The 19,400-nt window shown below is 28.4% G+C and overlaps 1 long non-coding RNA gene across 1 annotated transcript; it reads left to right on the top strand.

Moving 5' to 3' along the window:
- Positions 1-118: 118 nt before the first annotated feature.
- LOC136087617 (uncharacterized) lies at positions 119-7,880 on the top strand. Its single transcript, XR_010641934.1, has 4 exons — positions 119-244; positions 341-465; positions 667-828; positions 5,280-7,880. It is a non-coding gene; the product is annotated as an uncharacterized LOC136087617 (long non-coding RNA).
- The last annotated feature ends 11,520 nt before the right edge of the window (positions 7,881-19,400 follow it).

Here is a 19,400-nt window from a genome sequence, read left to right on the forward strand (position 1 = left end):
TATATATATATATATATATATATATATATATATATATATATATATATATATATATATATATATATATATATATATATATATATATATGTACTCATACTTATTTATTGTATTTAAACCAGAATATGTTTCTTTTAAAAAGCAAAAATACATTGTAATGGATTTTAGTCATTTTTCTACAATTGTAAAGAAGCCAATGAGAGAAGATTTAGTTGCTGTTGAGACTAGAAGCAATTTCTGGGAAAGGGTAATATTTTTTAGGTTTTAATAAAAAAAAGTTTAAAATAAAAATAGTTCCTTGATATTTATGGTGAATTCCCTTCTTGTGAATTTTATGTTGTAGGAGCTGAACCTGCATCTAATAATCATGATACTGACAATAAAATTTTTGATAGAAAACTTCGGAATTTCGATAATGACAATGTCTGAACAAATGTTAGGGAATAGTAACAAAGTAAATCTATTCAGGTACTTTTAGCACGAGTGAAATGTGTGCACTGGGATTACAAAAAAATTTCAATTGTTGATTTATATACACAATCCCAACTTTTTTAGATTTATACAAGTTTTTTTTTTTGTTTTTTTACATTTTATTTTTGCTAATTATATAAGATTTATTTTTTATTTATTTGTTATGTAAATTATATAAATGTATGTATTTTAAACCAGGGTATACGAAACTCAACAAGCAAAGTAATAATGGATATGGATTTAATTCAACCATTAAAGATATCAACATTTTAAAATAAACATCCAATTAGAAAAGATGCACTGGTTTAAATGCTGATGAAAACAATTCCAATGAATCTCTATTTTCTGATTCAGTAAAAAGTGAATATTTTTTTATCTTTGATTTCAATATTTTACTTAGTGATTTATGTTTTTTAATGGTGAGGTTTATTTACAAAATAAAGTCTCCAATTTAGAGGGAGGACTATAAAAAAACACAATTTTACCGGAGGAGTGAATGGATAGTGATGGATGTGATAGATAAGTAAAGAATAAATTTAACCATTAAAAATCATTACTCCAGTACTTTCAAACAGTTAAACAAATGTATTTTTTAGATTGTACTATACAAAATAATATTATATGATGTTCTTATTTTTGCTATTATAAATTTTGTCTTTTCTCAACTAAATAAATGCGATTCATCAAAATCATATAACAATAAAGGAGGTCGACCTAAAAATCATACAAACGAAACAATTCCAATGGATAATGCAACATTACAGCGCAAAATAATTAAGTAAATAGGATTAAGAAAACTGTGGATATGTCTGTTAGTCTATTACAACAGCTTCTAGATAAAGATTCCAATGTTACATTTGAACAGGTTACCTCAATGGACGAGTTAGTCAAATTTGAGATTCAACTTGAAGACAATGTAGTTAAAGATGCAATGGGAACTGTTAGCAAGGATACAAAAGCGCATTGCTATGCTGTTTATATTCAATCATGACGGAGGAAGTGTAATCAAAAGTCAACGTATTGTATAGTAACCATGTGCCAAACAAGATTTATACTGACCATTTGTCATTAAGGCCACGCGGTTAACCGAACCGAACCGTTCTTTCGGTTAAAACCGAACTAAGAAAACCGAATCGAACCGAACCGATAAAAATATTTTAAATAATCAACCGAATAGAATCGAAACCGAAAAAAGCTGAAAAACCTATATAAAAATTTTAAAAATTATAATACTTAATTTTATATTTTTTTAATAAACTTTATTTATGAAAGTTTAGTTTTAATTTTGGCTATTAACAGTTTTTGATACCATTGTACTGTAACATGTGAGTAAATTGAACTTTTTTTCTAAACTGTGGTAATTTTTTATTTTACTTAAAAATTAAAATATATTGTATAATATTTTTATTATAAGAACGTTGCTTTTTAATTTAGATAAATAATAAAACAAATAAGTTTTACTGTTTAACATATATTTATTTTCATAACAGCTTGACAAACATACAAACAATTGTAAACTTTAAATTTGAATAAGCCTTCAATTAAATTTATTTGTGAATATACTTTAAATATAATTTGTGATTTACTTTGTCTTTAATCTAACTTTAACAATTTCTAATCTTATTCTACTTGTTATCAACTTAGTTATCTGTTACTTGACCAAAACAAATATGTATATATGTTTATTTTATTTAATTTTTTTTTAGTCCGGTCATACAAGCAACTTATACTTTATTGAAATTGAAGATGCCGAAAGAAAGCGGTATTTGGCAATTCTTTGAAAAGCTGAATAAATTTGAAGCTAAATGTAAAATTTGCTCTAAATCTTACAAAATAAACTGTGGCAGTACTTCAACAATAACCAGCCATGTTAAAACCAAACATGAAACATCTTGGAAGGAACATCTTTTAAAAACCATAGAGGCACCTAATAAACGAAAGTTTGATATAAAAAAAGACGACAAAACAACAACAATTGAAAGTAGTATATTAAAAAAATCAAAAATATGGGTTAAATGATCCAAAGCAATTAAAGTTTGACTTAGATTTAACAAAGTTTGTCTGCACTCTAGGTCTACCTTTTGAAGTTTTGGATAATAAAGGAGCTCAAGAATTTATCGATGAAGTAAATAATAAATTTACTGTCAAATCTGCATCAACATTTAGACGTCATAAACTTCCAATGTTGTATGACAAAGTTAAGGAAGAGTTACAACTAGAATTTGTCAAAGATTTTCCAAATGTGACTGGAGTTAGTTTTACAACAGATCTCTGGACAAGTCGAAACAATGATTCCTTCATGAGTCTTACAATTCACTACATTAATTCAGATTTTAATTTATTGAGTTTTCTCATTGCTTGCACACCATTTACTGGTAGACACACTGATGTAGCAATCGCAGTAAACCTGGATACTTTTATTGCTAATTTGAACTTAAATGAAGAAGTGCACTGAGCCTGCGTTAACGACAATGGCAGCAACATTGTTTTAGCTGCTAAAGAAAGTGATGAAATTAACTCAGAGTTGCGCTGCAACGATCACATAATCCAGCTAGTTATTCTTAAAGCAATTAAAAATTCAATTGAACTTTCAAAAGCAATTAAAAACTGCACAGATTTAGCATCACACGCACATAGAAGTTATCTATTTACTGCTAAGCTTCAAGGTGCATGCGAAGAACTTGGAATTAAGGCCAATGAATTGATTGTTCCGTGTACAACACGATGGAATTCTGAGTACATGTGCAAAAAGTCAGTCCTTCAACTCAAAGAAGCGATCAAAACACTTGCAAAATCAAATGAAGAATTTGAAAGGTCATGCCCCTCAGATGATCAATGGAAGACATTAGAATACAGCATGCCGTTTCTTGAAAAAATTTACAACATTTCAGTAGGTTTATCAGCTGATAAAAGACCAACAATCCAAGATGTAATACCTGAATTATATTCCTTGCACCAAGAACTACTTGCCCAGCAAAATCACAAAGACAAAGCAACAAGAATTTTTATTAAAATGCTGATAAGTGAACTACAGGAAAGATATCCTCTCAATGGTGCTGAGCAGCTGATTAATTGTTATGCTAATTTTTTAGATCCGCGTTACAAAGGCCTGCATTTAATTGAATATAAAAAAATTGATGATATAAAAGAAGCATTATTGACGCAGGAAAAAGCAAAAAAAAAATAAAAACTTCCAATCACAAGTAGTAAAATAGACAATGAAAGCAATCCAAATACTAAAGTTAGTCACCACGAGTTGCTTAAAAAAAGACTAAAACAAGATATTTCAGCACGCAGCGCTTCGACGACAACTAAATTGAGTTTAGAAATTAAGCATTATTTAGGAGCCGAAACAGCAGACGAAAAAACAAATGTTTTAGAATGGTGGAAAATAATGAAGTTACAGTACCCAATTCTATCTGATTATGCACGAAAATACCTATGTATAACAGCAACTTCTGCAACATCAGAGAGAGTTTTTTCAACTGCCGGTAATGTCGTAACCGTCAGAAGAACCACATTGGCCATTGAAAATGTCGAGAAAATTGTTTACATAAAAGAAAACATTAAAAAAATAAAAATTAATTTATAATTGGGTACTTTTAAAAAAATTATATTTTAAAGTTGTAAAATATATATATAAATAATTATCTTTAAACCCATATTTTGTTTTTAACCGAACCGAACCAAACCGAACCGAATTTTGTTTTAAACCGAAACGGAAAAAAACCGAACCGATGGGTTTAAGTTTAAAATCGAATCGAAAAAAACCGAACCGAAAAAAACCTTAACCGCGTGGCCTTATTTGTCATTAGGACATACCTTTAATTTTTTTGAGCTCATGCTGCCAAGAGGCTGAACAATATATACGTTGTCTTTTAATTGCAGTTGTTTAGGTGGCATATATATTTTGTTATTTGAAGGAAGAAATTTAGAAATTGTAATGAAATTTAGTATTTCGTTATAAATATAATGTAGTAAGTAAAATATAATAAAATTAACATGTTTTAGTCAAAGTTAATCAAAGCTTTAAAAATTTATCTAAGTTGATTGATAAAATACCATAAATCATTGATAAATAGTTAATAAAAACTAGTTTGCATGACCTAAGTATAAACTCGTAGCGGGCTTTAATCTTACGAGAAATCTACGTATTTTTAGCTAGAACTATGTTGTACCAGTTTAAGAATTAATTTCCATATTAAAATTTAATTTATACGTGTTTGAAGATATATATAACCTAATAAAGTAATTAAATTAGATACGTATTTAAAACCACAAAAAACACGTGTCAAACTCCAGTAAAACTACCCGTGAAATCTACATGTTATTGGTTTACGCCTGGATCGTAACAAACACGTGTCTAAACGGGTTTTAATTTCGAGGTTAAAACTAGATATGTCGGCTGGGTTATTGCAAATATTGTTTATTGTTATGTATGTTATTGTTGGACACAATGATAACTAATATTTTATGTTGCTTTAAATTGTTTTTTACGTTATTGTGTATGATATTATATATATATATATATATATATATATATATATATATATATATATATATATATATATATATATATATACATATATATATATATATATATATATATATATATATATATATATATATATATATATATATATATATATATATATATATATATATATATATCTCCTGTAGATCCACATTTTTTCTAAAATTACTGGTGCTGCACAAATTTTTATCTGATAATATATTTTCATTTTTATATTTACATTGCTATTATTAGTATATGATATATTTATAATTTCATTTTTTTTAAATTTACATAGTTATTATTATGAGAAATTGACCATACTCAGTCACTCTTCATATACTATGGGGCGCAAAGAACAAAATAAAAGAAAACGAATATCAGCAGCTAAAACTTGTCAATCTCTAGATGAATGGTGTACAACAAAACAAACTGAAAATCATAATCAATTTCTCAATGAAAATGCACCAAAAACTAATACCGCAATTTCTAAACAACATGATTCTATTGATGGTCCTCCCGCTGAAATAACTCGTACTACAATCAGATTCTGAACCTCTCGCTTTCACCAAGGATGTTGGTAAAATATTGAATGCTACAATGAATTATTAAGAATTGAGTATGGCGATGAGGACACTCGATGATAGTCAAAAGTTCTTTCTCTTGAAAAATCACTTCAAGCCACCTATAGAATATATTTTTCCATCACAATTTTTTCACAAATGTCAGCGTCAATTCAAGGCAAGATACTTTACGGATTCCAAATGGATGGTCTACAGTCCATTATTGAATGGCGCATACTGTATCCATTGTTCGGTAATGATTCCTATCTCCAAAAGACAGAATTTGGGAATATTCGTAAATGAATCATTTACCGCGTTTCATAAGTTAGACAAGAAAACAAAACATCAAAACAGCCACCACGATGCAATGATTTTGTCAGAGACGTTTTGTAATTCAATCAAGAAGCCAAATGAAAACATTGATACTCGTTTTGATGAAGAAAGAAAGATTAACATAGAAAGGAATCGACACATTGTAAAAACAATAGCTGAGCCAATCCTTTTCTGCGGAAGGCAGTGCATTGTTCTGAGAGGTGATCAAGAAACATTGTCGGCATCTGATAATTTAATAAAATACAACATATTGCAAAACATGATGAAATCCTACATCAGCATCTTTCCCATATTGGTATCAGTAATCAAAATGTGAAATACGCCTCTCCGCGTATTCAAAATGAAATTATAACAATTATTGGATACGATATCATCCGTAGTGACTTGGTTAAAGAAATAAAAGCTGCTACATTCTACAGTATTCTTGCAGACAAGGTGACTAGCCATAATTGTGAGGAACTTGCATTTTGCATAAAATTTGTTGATCAAAACAAAGACATTCGTGAAGATTTTTTATCTTTTCCCCATGTTCCAAGTATCACCGAGAAGTCATTGCTAGCATCGTGATTCAATTTCTGCAAGACGTCAATCTCGATTTAAAAAACATTCGTGGTCAATGGTAATAATGTAGGTGTTCAGAGAAAGGTAAAGAATGAGTCTCCAAAGGCTGTATATGTCCACTGCAGTGGACATTGCCTTATTCTTATTATAGCCCATTCGTGTTTTCTTCCAAATACAAGAAATACCATTGCCAAACTGAAGAACTGTTGTCTGTTTTTCCTTGCCAGTCCAAAGCGCGAGAGTCTTCTGCAATCAATCATCATGAAGGCATTACCAGACATTTCCAAACCCAGAAAAAGTCTCATTGACCTATGTAGAACGAGGTGGTCTTCACGGCATGACTCATAAAAACATTTTTATCAAGCATACTGCTACGTAATTATCGCTCTGGAATATATTGCGTATAGTGCGAACAAAAATGCATGCGGAGAAGATTTCACAAATATTACATGGGATACAACATCCAGAGACAATGCCAATTCACTGCTGACAAGTCTTTTGACTTTATTATAAGTTTCTTGACTATGTAACAATACCTGTCTTATTTGGAAGGAATAACTGTGAAATTACAAAGCCGCACTGTGGATACTATCATGGCATACCATGAAATTGCTGAGGTGAAATCTGTTTATAAAGACATTTTAAGAAACATGGACGAAGAATTTTCGCGTGTCTACACCCACGCCGAACGAATGGCACGTTCTGTCAACACCGAACCAACAAAGCCAAGGACTGTTGGACGTCAAATAATGCGCAACAATGCTCCTGCAAATAATCCTGAGGAGTATTATTGACGAAATCTCGCCATTCTATTCATTAACCACCTAAGCTCAGAGTTGGAGAGTCAATTTTCTGACCTTTCCATCCTCTCCTCTAAACTGTTGGGGCTTGTACCATCTACTCTCTGTGAAGAGGGAGGAGCATCTCTTCAAAATGTTGTCGAATTTTATGCAGAAGACTTACCATCTGCTGATTTGTTTCCCCAAGAGTTGTTTCGATGGAAGCATCTTTTTCAAAACAAACCTCCGGAAGAATGTCCTTCAACTGCAGCGCAAACATTAAAAGAATGCGACGAAGAGTTATTCCCAAGCATTTTCACTCTTCTAAAAATTTATTGTTCAATCCCAGCGACCAGTTGCGAATGCAAACGTAGTGCTAGTGCGTTGCGCAGGCTCCATACATATTTGAAAGCAAGTATGAAGCAAGAAAGACTCTCTTCACTTGCATTTATGCATATCCACTATGGTAAAGTCATCGACAAAGAGAAAATTGTTGATATATTTTCACAAAAATATCCTCGGCGTCTACAATTACGATCTGTTTTGACTGAAATTATTTGACTTCACACAAGTTCAGTGTCGGTGCTTATTAAGTTTGTGTGTCATTATAAAGTTTATATTTGTGTATTATTTTGGAAGCAATATATTTGATATGTTGAAAAATGGTCCACTTTTTCAAATGTATATATATATATATATATATATATATATATATATATATATATATATATATATATATATATAAATATATATATATATATATATATATATATATAATATATATATATATATATATATATATATATATATATATATATATATATATATATATATATATATATATATATATATATATATATGTATGTATATATAGGCCAGTGATGGCCAAATAGCGGCACTTAAAACGTAATTGCGGCTCGCGAGCCGCATGAGGCTCTTTTCAAAAGTTTTATTGATTTACTGATACTAAAAACTTGATTTAAACATAGCCGGAAGACATGTTGTTTGAAAAATGGATAGAGCAAAAGGTTACAATAAAGCACTTCACACTAAAAGTGATAAAAGAAAAATTGAAGATGAGAACAGATCATTTTGTGGTGATTGGACAGAAAAGTACGCATTTATTGAAAAAGAAAATAAACCAATGTGTTTAATTTGCAATACTGAACTAGCTCATAATAAGAAATGTAATGTTAAACAAATGAATATTTCATCTTCCAGCAAAGAATCAAATATTACAACAGAAGCAAGTTTTATTATAGCTTAGAACATTGTAAAAAGTAAACATCCTTACACCGATGGAGAGTTTGTAAAACAAATTCTTTTTGATGTGATCTCAATTTTAGATGCTAATAATAGCAAAATTCAAAGGTTAATTTCAAACATTTCTGTTTCTCGACACAACTGAAAGAAAAATATCTGAGATTAGTGTTGAAGTTGAACAGCATTTGTTAAATGACTTAAAAAATTGTAAAGCATTCAGTTTAGCATTGGATGAATCAACAAATATTCAAGATAAACCTCAAATGGCAGTATTTGTTAGATATGTAACATCAGATGTACTTGTGAAAGAAGAGTTGCTGGATTTAGTAGAGCTGAAAGACACAACTCGTGGAATTGATTTAAAGGAAGCCCTTGCCACTGTTCTGGTGAAACCCAATACTCCTAAGAACAAGCTTGTTAGTGTCACTACAGTTGATGCAAGAGCAATTGTTGGAAATACATTGGGCTTTGGGTTTACTAAGTAGTGATCCTATGAATCCAGAGTTTATTCTAGTTCATTGTGTGATTCATCGAGAACATTTAGCAGCAAAAAATTTTAATTTTCCAATTGTTTTTAAATCAATGCTGAAGATTATAAATTATATTTAATCTAATGAAAAAAATCATAGACAATTTAAAAATTACATTAGTTTATTGGATCTTGCTAACAAACCAAGTGACTTGCCGTTTTACTGTGCTGTAAGGTGGCTTTCAAGTAGTGACGTTCTTTATAGGTTTGTAGAACTATTAGAACCAATTAAATGTTTTTTTCTTGAAAAGCAAAAGACATTTGAAATCCTTGATGATGCGAATTTTTTGCAAGATCTTTCATTTTTAACTGATGTAATGTAACATTTACAAAATCTGAATTTGTCGCTTTAGGGAAAAGAAAAAAATATATATCTGATCTTGCTCAGACTATATTTAGTTCTCAAAAAAAAATTGCTCTATTTCAGAAAGATCTAACCTTAAAAACTTTTAATCATTTTCCTCGAATGAAGAAGATGATTCATAATTCTAACCCTACCATTCAGTGATGATCATAAGAATAAATCACACCGGGAAAAACTACAGAATTTATTTGATGACTTTCAAAACAGGTTTAAAAATTTGTATGCTCTGAAATCATTAGCATTTTTAGTAAACCCTTTTTTAATTGATATTATTAGTGATGGTTGTCCAATACCAGAAAATATACTTGAAGAAAAATCTCAATTTGAAATAAAATTCCTAGATCTCTAAGAAGATTGTAACGAGCGGACGTGTTTTTGCAAGTTGAAAATTTATGAAGAAAAAAAAAAAACAATAATAATAAAAAATAATAATAATAATAACTTAGGACTAAAAAATTGTTTTATATATATTAACAAAAAACTTTTAAATCAATAGTGGTAATAAATATTATTGATATTATGGCAGTTACACTTGTTGAAATTAAAAAAATGATTAAAGACTTGTTTACAAACTACAACGTAGAGACGGAAGCTGCGCTAAAGCAACAAGAAAGCAACTTTATAAGTATCGTTAGTGCAAACACCAAAATCTTAAACAAAAGATTAGACAAAGTAGAAAAACATATTTTAGAGAACGCTAAAAAAGTATCAACACTGGCAACAGAAGTTGAAGAAATAAAGGTTAGTCTAAATTTTCATGAAGATCATATTGAAAAAAAAAAAAAAATGCGTTAGATATTTTCTAAAAAAAAAAATCTAACCATAATGAAATACAAAATAATAACACTGACCTCAAAGAAATTAACAGTAAGCTAAGAGAAATTGATGATAGAACAAGAAGGAACAATCTAAGAGTTGATGGAATTAAAGAAGATGATAATGAAACCTGGCTGGAAAGCAAGCAAAAAGTAAAAGAAATATTTAATGAGTACTTGGGTGTAGAAAATGTAAAAATTGAAAGAGCACATAGAGCTGGTAAAAAAGGTGTAAAAGAGAACAGAACAATTGTTCTGAAATTATTGGACTTTAAAGATAAGGAGGAAATTTTAAGAAATGCCTCAAAGTTAAAAGGAAAAAATTTATATATTAACGAAGATTACTGCGTGGAGACGAATAAAATAAGAGAGGAATTGCGTGAAAAAATAAAAATTGAAAGAAAATTGGGAAAATTTGCTTACATATCATACGACAAGCTTATTGTACGCGAGTGGAAGACAAATAAGAAGTAATTTTTTACTTATTTTATTTACGGTTTATTTAATTTTTATTTATTTTTTGAGTATTTTTATTGATAATATATCAATAACGAAACCCTTTAAAATGGATCCGAAAACGTTTGAATACGAAAGTCTTTTTGAAAACATTTCAGATAAAGTTTTTAAAATAAATGATCAAAACACATTTGATAAATTTGACCTTGACAAAAACTTTATTGATAACTTTTCATTAATGAATATGGAAACATCTTACATGTTTCCAGCTGAAATAAATAAGTATTTAAAAGATGTTAAACCTTATGAGAGCCTTTCTCTTGTTCGTCTTAATATTAGAAGTGCTAAAGCAAATTTTGAAAACTTTAAAGTATTCTTAGAGGAAAGCAATTTTATTTTTAATATTATTTGTTTAAGCGAAACATGGTTAACTGATGACGAATTTAACGAAAGCACGCTTTTTCAATTAGATAACTATGAAGGAGTGCATTTGCAGAGGAAATCGAAAAAAAGAGGCGGGGATGTTGTAATTTACATCAAAAATAGTTTACGGTATAAATTACGAAACGACCTATGCACGTCTGATTACGACAGGGAATTTGTTTCTATTGAAATCATTAACAATGACTCTAAAAATACCCTAATATCATGCTGTTATAAACCGCCACAAACATCAACAGAAATATTCTCAAATCATCTTCAAAATATTATTTTGAAAACCTTACAAGAAAAAAAAAATTATTTATCCTAGGAGATTTTAATCATAATGCTCTAAATTATGAAAATAATAAAGAAACACAAAGTTTTTACACTAATTTATTTCGATTTGGTGTAATTCCTCTTATAAATAAACCAACGCTAATTACAAAAAAATCGGCAACACTAATACATAATATACTAACAAATTCTTTATTTGAAATCTCCTTAAAGAAAGGAGTAATTAAAACATTATATCGGATCACTTTCCGATATTTATCTCAATAAATACCTCAAACAAAATTAAAATAAATAAAAAAAAAAACAATCACAAGGCGGCATTTTTCTTTGGATAGCCAGGTTAACTTTAAAAGTGAGTTAGCCAATTTTGACTGGTCAAATTTAGAATCCTCAAATTATACCAATTTAATGTATAATACGTTTATAGATATTTTTTTGTTTCTTTATGATAAACACTTTCCCAAAGTTGTAAAAACAATTAAATTTAAAGACATAAATTCACCTTGGTTGAGTAAAGGTCTTAAAAAATCATTTAAGCGGAAACAACGATTACATATAAAGCATCTTAAAAAAAAAAGTGATAAAACAAAATCGGAATACAAGAGTTATGCAAGTCTCTTTGAGAAAATTAAAAAAACTGCCAAAGCTAATTAATATAATAAACTACTTGAAAAGTGTCAAACAGATTCTAGGAAAACATGGCAATTATTAAATGAAATTATTGGTAAACCAAAAATTATCAAACCGTGCTTTCCTAAAACTATAAAAATCAACCACAAAACAATTGATGATGAAAACGTTATTGCAAATGAGTTTAACAATTTCTTTGTTAATATAGGATCTAAACTTGCATCCCAAGTTCCTAGTGTAAATAAATCTTTTGATAAATATTTAGATCGTAATAAAAATGAATCGAATAACGAAAAACTAACCATGTCAGAATTTAATAATGCTTTTAAAAGCCTAAAAAGAAACAAAGCAACCGGAATTGACGATATCAATAGCAACATTATAATTAACTGCCAAAACGAGCTTAAAGTTCCTTTATTTAAAATATTTAAACACTCCTTAGAGGAAGGTATATTACCTGAAAAACTGAAAACTGCGAAAGTAAAACCTATTTTTAAATCAAGAGATACAAGTGAAATAGGCAATTACAGACCAATATCAATACTTTCTACATTCTCTAAGATACTTGAGAGAATTATGCACAATAGAGTGTATACTTTTTTTAAAGAAAATAATTTTATTTACTCCAAGCAAATCGGCTTTAAAAATATACATCAACTAAACACGCAATCCTTCACCTAGTCGATGAAATAAAAACCTCATTTACAAACGGAGAAGTTACATTAGGTGTATTCATAGATCTCTCTAAGACTTTTGATACAGTCGACCACAAAATATTTGTATCAAAGCTTAACATGTATGGCATAAGGGGTAGAACGAACAAATGGATAGAAAGCTACTTAGATAAACGTGTGCAGTCTATATACTATGGAGATAATAAATTCTCTAATTTTTCTTTATTAGAGTGTCGTGTTTCTCAGGGTTCAATATTTGGGCCTTTGCTTTTTTTAATCTATGTTAATGATCTCTATCGGGCATCAAAAAGAATTTCAACTATAATGTTTGCTGATGATAGCAACTTTTTTTAAATGAATCAAGAATTTAAAAAAATTTCTGGATGGTTTAGGGCAAATAAACTTTCTATTAACTCAAGTAAAACGAAGTTTTCTTTATTTCATCTTTCTTATAAAAAAAAAAGTCGAATCTTCTCTTCCAAAATTGTTTATTGAAAATAGAGAAATAAGTAGGGATAATGTTACTAAATTTTTAGGGGTCTTTATTGACGAAAATCTAAATTGGAATAAACATATCGCCTATTTAGGTAGTAAAATATCTAAAAGTATCGGAATAATATACCGATCACGCCATTTATTGAAAAAGCCGCTACTTAGACAAATCTACTATAGCTTTGTTCAAAGATATTTAAATTACGGTAATACAGCATGGGGTAGTACCTATAAAAGCAAACTAGAACCTCTCTATCGTAAACAGAAGCATGCTATACGAGTAATTAATTTTAAAAATAAAAAAAAACACACAAAGCCTCTTTTTGAACAGATGTCTTTACTAACATTGTTCGAACTAAATATATATAACGTTCTAAGTCTTAGGTATAATAGTAAAATGCAAAACACTCCTTCAATTTTCTATAGTCTTTATAAACAAAAGGCAGATTATAAATACCTGTTGCGCACAAATAGTACCCTTTTAGAGCCTTCATGCAAAGCTAAGCTTGAGCAATTTAAAATTACTTATCGTGCACTTCATATCTGGAATAAGTTTTTATTACTTAATCAAAATAGTATTAACCTTGAAAACTTAAATGGCTTTAAAAAACTATTAAAAAGAGTATTTTAAAGTATAAAAATTTACTTACTGATTTTTTCTAAATTTGATCACTGCTAGCTTCTTATATAAACTCTTTTTTTTTAATATACTTTAATATATAAAATATACTTTAATATACTTTAATATACTTTTTAATATACTTTAATATATTTCAAACATTACGTTAGCAATAAACGTGGTAATATTAAGAAAAAGTAACGATACATATTTGTATAATTGTTATCTTACACTTTAATACAATTATAATGTAACAAGTTAACGTAAAAATTTTGTAAATATTTTTATTTTTCTATACCGTACGTATATATATATGTATGACAATGTAAAGCGGTTCTTGATGATAAGACCTTTTGGTCTTCTGCAAGTTTCCCGCGTTTCTGTTCGAATTACAGAAGTTTGCTTATTATTTATGTTTGTGATTTTTTTATATTTATATGTATATTCAATCTTAACGAATCTTTATTATGTAATCACGAAAATGTATACTATGGAACAAAAATAAATTTATACATGAACGAAAATAAAGACTATGAAATTTGTTAAATCAAAGTATCGTGCCAATCTAACTAGTGAACATTTGTCACAGTTGCTTAGAATATCAACTACAAGCTTGAAACCAGATTTTGAAAAGCTTACCAGTTGTGTTGAAAATCTTAGTGCCTTATAAATTTATATTAAATTATGCAAGTTATTATAAAAGAAGAATGGTTTCTAATGGTTTTTTACTAAAAACAATTGATGTTATAAAAAGAATTCTCTCTGTTATGTCTAATTTTTTGCTGAATGATGAAAAGTTATTATTTAATTGTAAAAATAAAAGTAATTTGAACTTAATTGAAGTTCATTGAAATTTTTTTTTATTGTGTAATTGTATATTTATTTGACATTTTGCAGTTTTTAGTAACTTATGCTATTAAGTGGTTATAAGCAAGTTCAATTTGAACAATAGCAAGTTTAATTCAAATACATTAAAATAATTCTTTTCTCAAAGAAACCTTTCTATCTTTAGATTTTTATATCCTTCCAAACAATTATTTTTTAAAGAAGTTTATGGTTGTTTTAATTGTGTTAATGTAAAAAAATTATGATTTAGAGATGCTTTCTCAATTTTTTCTACAAATGGTTTACTAGTGTGAATAAAAAAGAATCAGATTTTATGTAGCCAAGTTTACATTTAAAGAATAGATTTAACTTTCTTTATTGTTAAAAAAAGTAAATACTAAATATAAATTGTGTACATATTAAGTTTATTTATAAAAGTACAATTTCCATTTAAAAAATCAAAGTATTGATGTATAAAAAATCAAAATTTACATTCGCCAATTATTTTTTTTAAGATGAAGTTGACATAGCAACATATTTATTGCGGTTCTTCGGCACACATCATTTATTTATATGCGGCTCTCGCGTCTAAAATTCTGGCCAGCGCTGATATAGAGAGTGACGTAGAAAGTTTGGAAAAGTTAGGTGGTGGTGCTGAAACAGAAAATAAGGGGGCCTAACACAGCTTAAATTTAAATTAAAAAAACTGAAACTTTGAGTTAGTTTTGAGGGAAAGGACAACGCTCCCTCTGCAGTATGTCTCTATGCCAGTGTTTATATATATTTATACTTATCAAGTACCGAATTTGGTTTACTTCCGACTTTCGGTTGTTTATTGTCTTTGGCTTAGCAGAAATGTAGGTTTACTATTTATATTCTCATATATAAAAACTTTGTAAAACATTTAGTTCCATTACAATGTTTAATTGAACTTTAAGTGTTGTTTTGCCGTTGTCATTTCTTACTAAGTCTTGCAAATAATTCATCACTACCTTTCAGACTAGCTACAGCTCTGAAACTTTCAGCGCTTGAAGAACCTTGCAACTAAACTTTTAGTTAAAACTTTGCAGAACCTTGCAACTGTATTTTTACTGCTCTCTAAAATAGTTAGAGCTTTAAAACTTTCAGCAGTTGTATAGTCCCAATAACGTTGGGATGTTGAAAATCAAAACATTATCAGGGCCAACGACACAAGGGGCAACAAATGCTCTTTCCACCCTGACCTTTTTTTTTATTTTATAAAGGAGAACATTTTAGAAAAAAATTATTAGAAAGAATGACTTTAAAATTTTTTTAAATTTACTTGTTGTTATTGAGTTAATAAAAGCGAAAACGTATATAACAGAGTACCTCAAAAATAAAAAAATTGAAACTGACAAAACAAAAAATTATTCTATTTGAAAGCAAGTGATAGCTATTTTTAGGCATTTTATTGCAGAATTAAGTTTTAGCATTCATCACTTAAGTTATTTTTATTTTATTTTAACATAGGCATTGCTTCCCGAATACGCAATTGCATTTCTATGTTAACGTTGTTCAAGTTATCATCATTATTTAATTCTTATTTATTAAATGACATTCTAAAAAGTACATTTCATGAAAGTCTTGATTTTTTTATATAAAGTTTATCATATAAAAATTTAGTATTTTAATTACATAGTTAATTATTCATATTTTATTCATAAAAGGTAATTAAATATATATTTATTATGCTGTGTAAGTTTTTTTCCGTTAAGAACAGAGTCGCAAGTTGCGATTCGAAAGAGTTTCGTTCCAAAAGAAGTTTGGTTTTTTAACATTACTTTAAAAATAAAACCTTAAAATATTTATATGCTGCAATACTGAAAATAAAATTTTATTATAAACATTTTGATATATAAAAAGTTTATTCGAACGAATTTTATTTTTCCGTAACTGTACCAAATCTTCCGGTTAACAACTCTAGTTCACAGCCTTTTTCTTTTTTCTTTTAGGAAACGGTGCTTCATATTGCTTGCAGAATTGACTTAGAAATAGATCATATGAGTTGTTAGCATCGTTTGATTGCAATACCAAATTCCAACCAACATTGTTTCTTTAAAGATTTTAAAACTGTTTACAGCGTTTTCATTGATCTGTTGCCAAAATACGGTAGTTTTAGAAGGAGTGTTATTATTTATTATGTTTTTAGTAACTAAAAATGTTGGGAAATGATCTGATAAGTCAGTATTGATTATAGGTGTTACCTACCTGTGTTAAGACGGTTATTATGAAAGTTATTAGTTATTACATTATCAAGAAGTGAGAAAGAGTTGTTAGCTACTCTAGTTGGCTTGTTTATTAAGTTGCTTGAAGAAGAGTGTTTATAAATTTTTTTAGATAATATTACTTGAAGCAATTATTATTTGCTTGCATTCTTTTTAGTAATATGGTTTCTTTGTTCTAACTACTTTTCTTTTTTTAAATTTTTCTTAATCAATACACACAAAAAAAAGTTTAAGTAGGACTTAAGGACTGATGATTTTCATTTTATCAAATCTTTAGAAAAACGTTTTATATTATATAGTTTTACGTTTTCTAATTTTTGTTGTTTTATAATTACGGTATAGACTATGAGGCTTGGTGACAAAATCAATTATGTATTTTTCTTGCCCCTGCTATTTGTATCTATATTATGGTTTACGATTTTCATTACTTTATATGGCAAGAGAAAAAAAAAAATTTTGAGTTGTTTTTTTTTAATTTTTTTTTTTATCCGAAAAGTTTACGCAAGATCCTTTACAGGAATGTTTTTTGAAACAACGTTTACGCGGAGAATGTAATTATAATCCAACCTTAAAAGATTTTAATAGAATTATTTTTGGATTGACTATTGCAGGCGACTGTTCTTTGATCAAAGCACAAAATAGCAATTTTTGTGAAAGAGATCATGAAGATATCAAAATTTGTATGAACGATAATTCGTGTCTTTAAAAAAAAAAAAAAAACATTAGGAAAATCTCAATGGGGAGCGTTCGTAAATTACGAACGAAAAAAAACACATATTTCGAACATAAGCACTCTCCTTTTGCACTGCTGTAGCATTCAGCAACCATTTCTCTTCTTCTTGCGTACGCATTAGTCATTTCCTTACCCCCTCCGCTTTTTTTTAATTTTTTTTGATTTAAAAATGTCAAAAAATAAAGTAATAACACATTTTTGTTAATTCCTACATTTATCTTTAAATGGCTAAAGTACGTACTTTGTAACGTCCACATTTTTGAAATTTCAATCCAAAGTTTACTAACATTACAAAAATATTTAAAAAATTTTTTCAAATTTTAACGTTACTTCTGAAATTTATCATTTCTTAAAATATTATGTAAAAGTTGTTTGTTAAAATTGACTTATAAATGTATAACAGATAAAATTGAAAAAGAAGTAGACACTAACAAATCGAAAGTCTTGAGCATAGAAAAAGACCTACGCGATTTTAAAGAAAGTCTTAACTTTCAAGAAATAAGCATCACGGAAAAATTAAATCAGATCACGAAGCGTTATGAAAAAGAAATTAACAATTTAAATAAAAAGGCATTAGATCTGGAGAACCGGTCTCGAAGGAATAATTTAAGAATAGATGGGATATATGAAAAACCAAATGAAAATTGGGCTAAGTGCGAAAATGTATTAAAGGAAATGTTCAAAAACCAACTAAAAATTTAAAAATGATATACTTATAGAAAGAGCTCATTGAATAAGCCAACCTAAAGAAGATAAAAAGCCAAGAACTATTGTCCTAAAGTTGTTAAATTTTCAAGACAAAACAAAAATACTTAATGCTACAAAAACTTGCGAGGAACAGGGATTTATGTTAATGAGGATTTCGCTAAAGAAACGATCGAAAACCGAAAAAAGTTGTGGGATCAAGTCAAAAAGCTGCGACTCGAAGGTAAGTATGCAGTTATAAAATATGATAAAATTTTTTCTAGAGAATTTCGGAAGTAAATGTAATCGTTCTTATAAAGAACTCCTTTTTAATTTATTTGTTATAACTAATCATGGCTTTATAAAGTGACTTTGAAACTCATGCCTTTAATTTTTTTGAAACGAAATTTTTTTCATTACACGAAAACTCCGACCCAGATATTAATTATTTTCATGATACAAAAATCGAATGTTCTTACTATTATCCAAGTGAATTAAAAGGAATTTTATTTAAGAATGTTAACAAGGAAAGCAATGTTCAAATTAGAATTCTACACGTAAATATCAGAAGCATTAATTGTAATTTTGAAAAGTTCCAAAATCTACTTGAGGAAACTAAATACTTTTTTAATATTATTTGCTTAACTGAAACTTGGGCTACCTCAAACGACACTAATAAAAATTCTAATTTTTATCTTTCTTATTTTGAAATGATTTCTCTTGAAAGGCAAATAAATAAGCGTGTTGGTGGAGTTCTAATTTACGTTCATGAAAATATTAGGCATTACTGTAAAAATGATTTTTGCGTTTCTGACGGCGATGGAGAAATATTAACAATTGAGATTATTAATGAACGAACAAAAAACATTTTAATTAGCTGTTGTTATCGACCGCCAGAAGGCGTGAGCGAGAACTTGAGCATGTTTTTACAGCAAAAAGTTATTGCGAAAGGTAACTACGAAAAGAAAAAAAACTTTCTAATTGGTGATTTTAATATGAATTGTTTTGACTACAATGACGATAACAAAGTTAGAAATTTTTATGATGCAATTTTTGAATCTGGAGCAATTCCTTTAATAAATCGTCCAACTAGAGTAACAAAAAATTCAGCAACCTTGCTGGATAATATTATTTCC

The sequence above is a fragment of the Hydra vulgaris genome, chromosome 11, assembly GCF_038396675.1.
Source record: "Hydra vulgaris chromosome 11, alternate assembly HydraT2T_AEP".
Lineage (NCBI taxonomy): Eukaryota > Metazoa > Cnidaria > Hydrozoa > Anthoathecata > Hydridae > Hydra > Hydra vulgaris.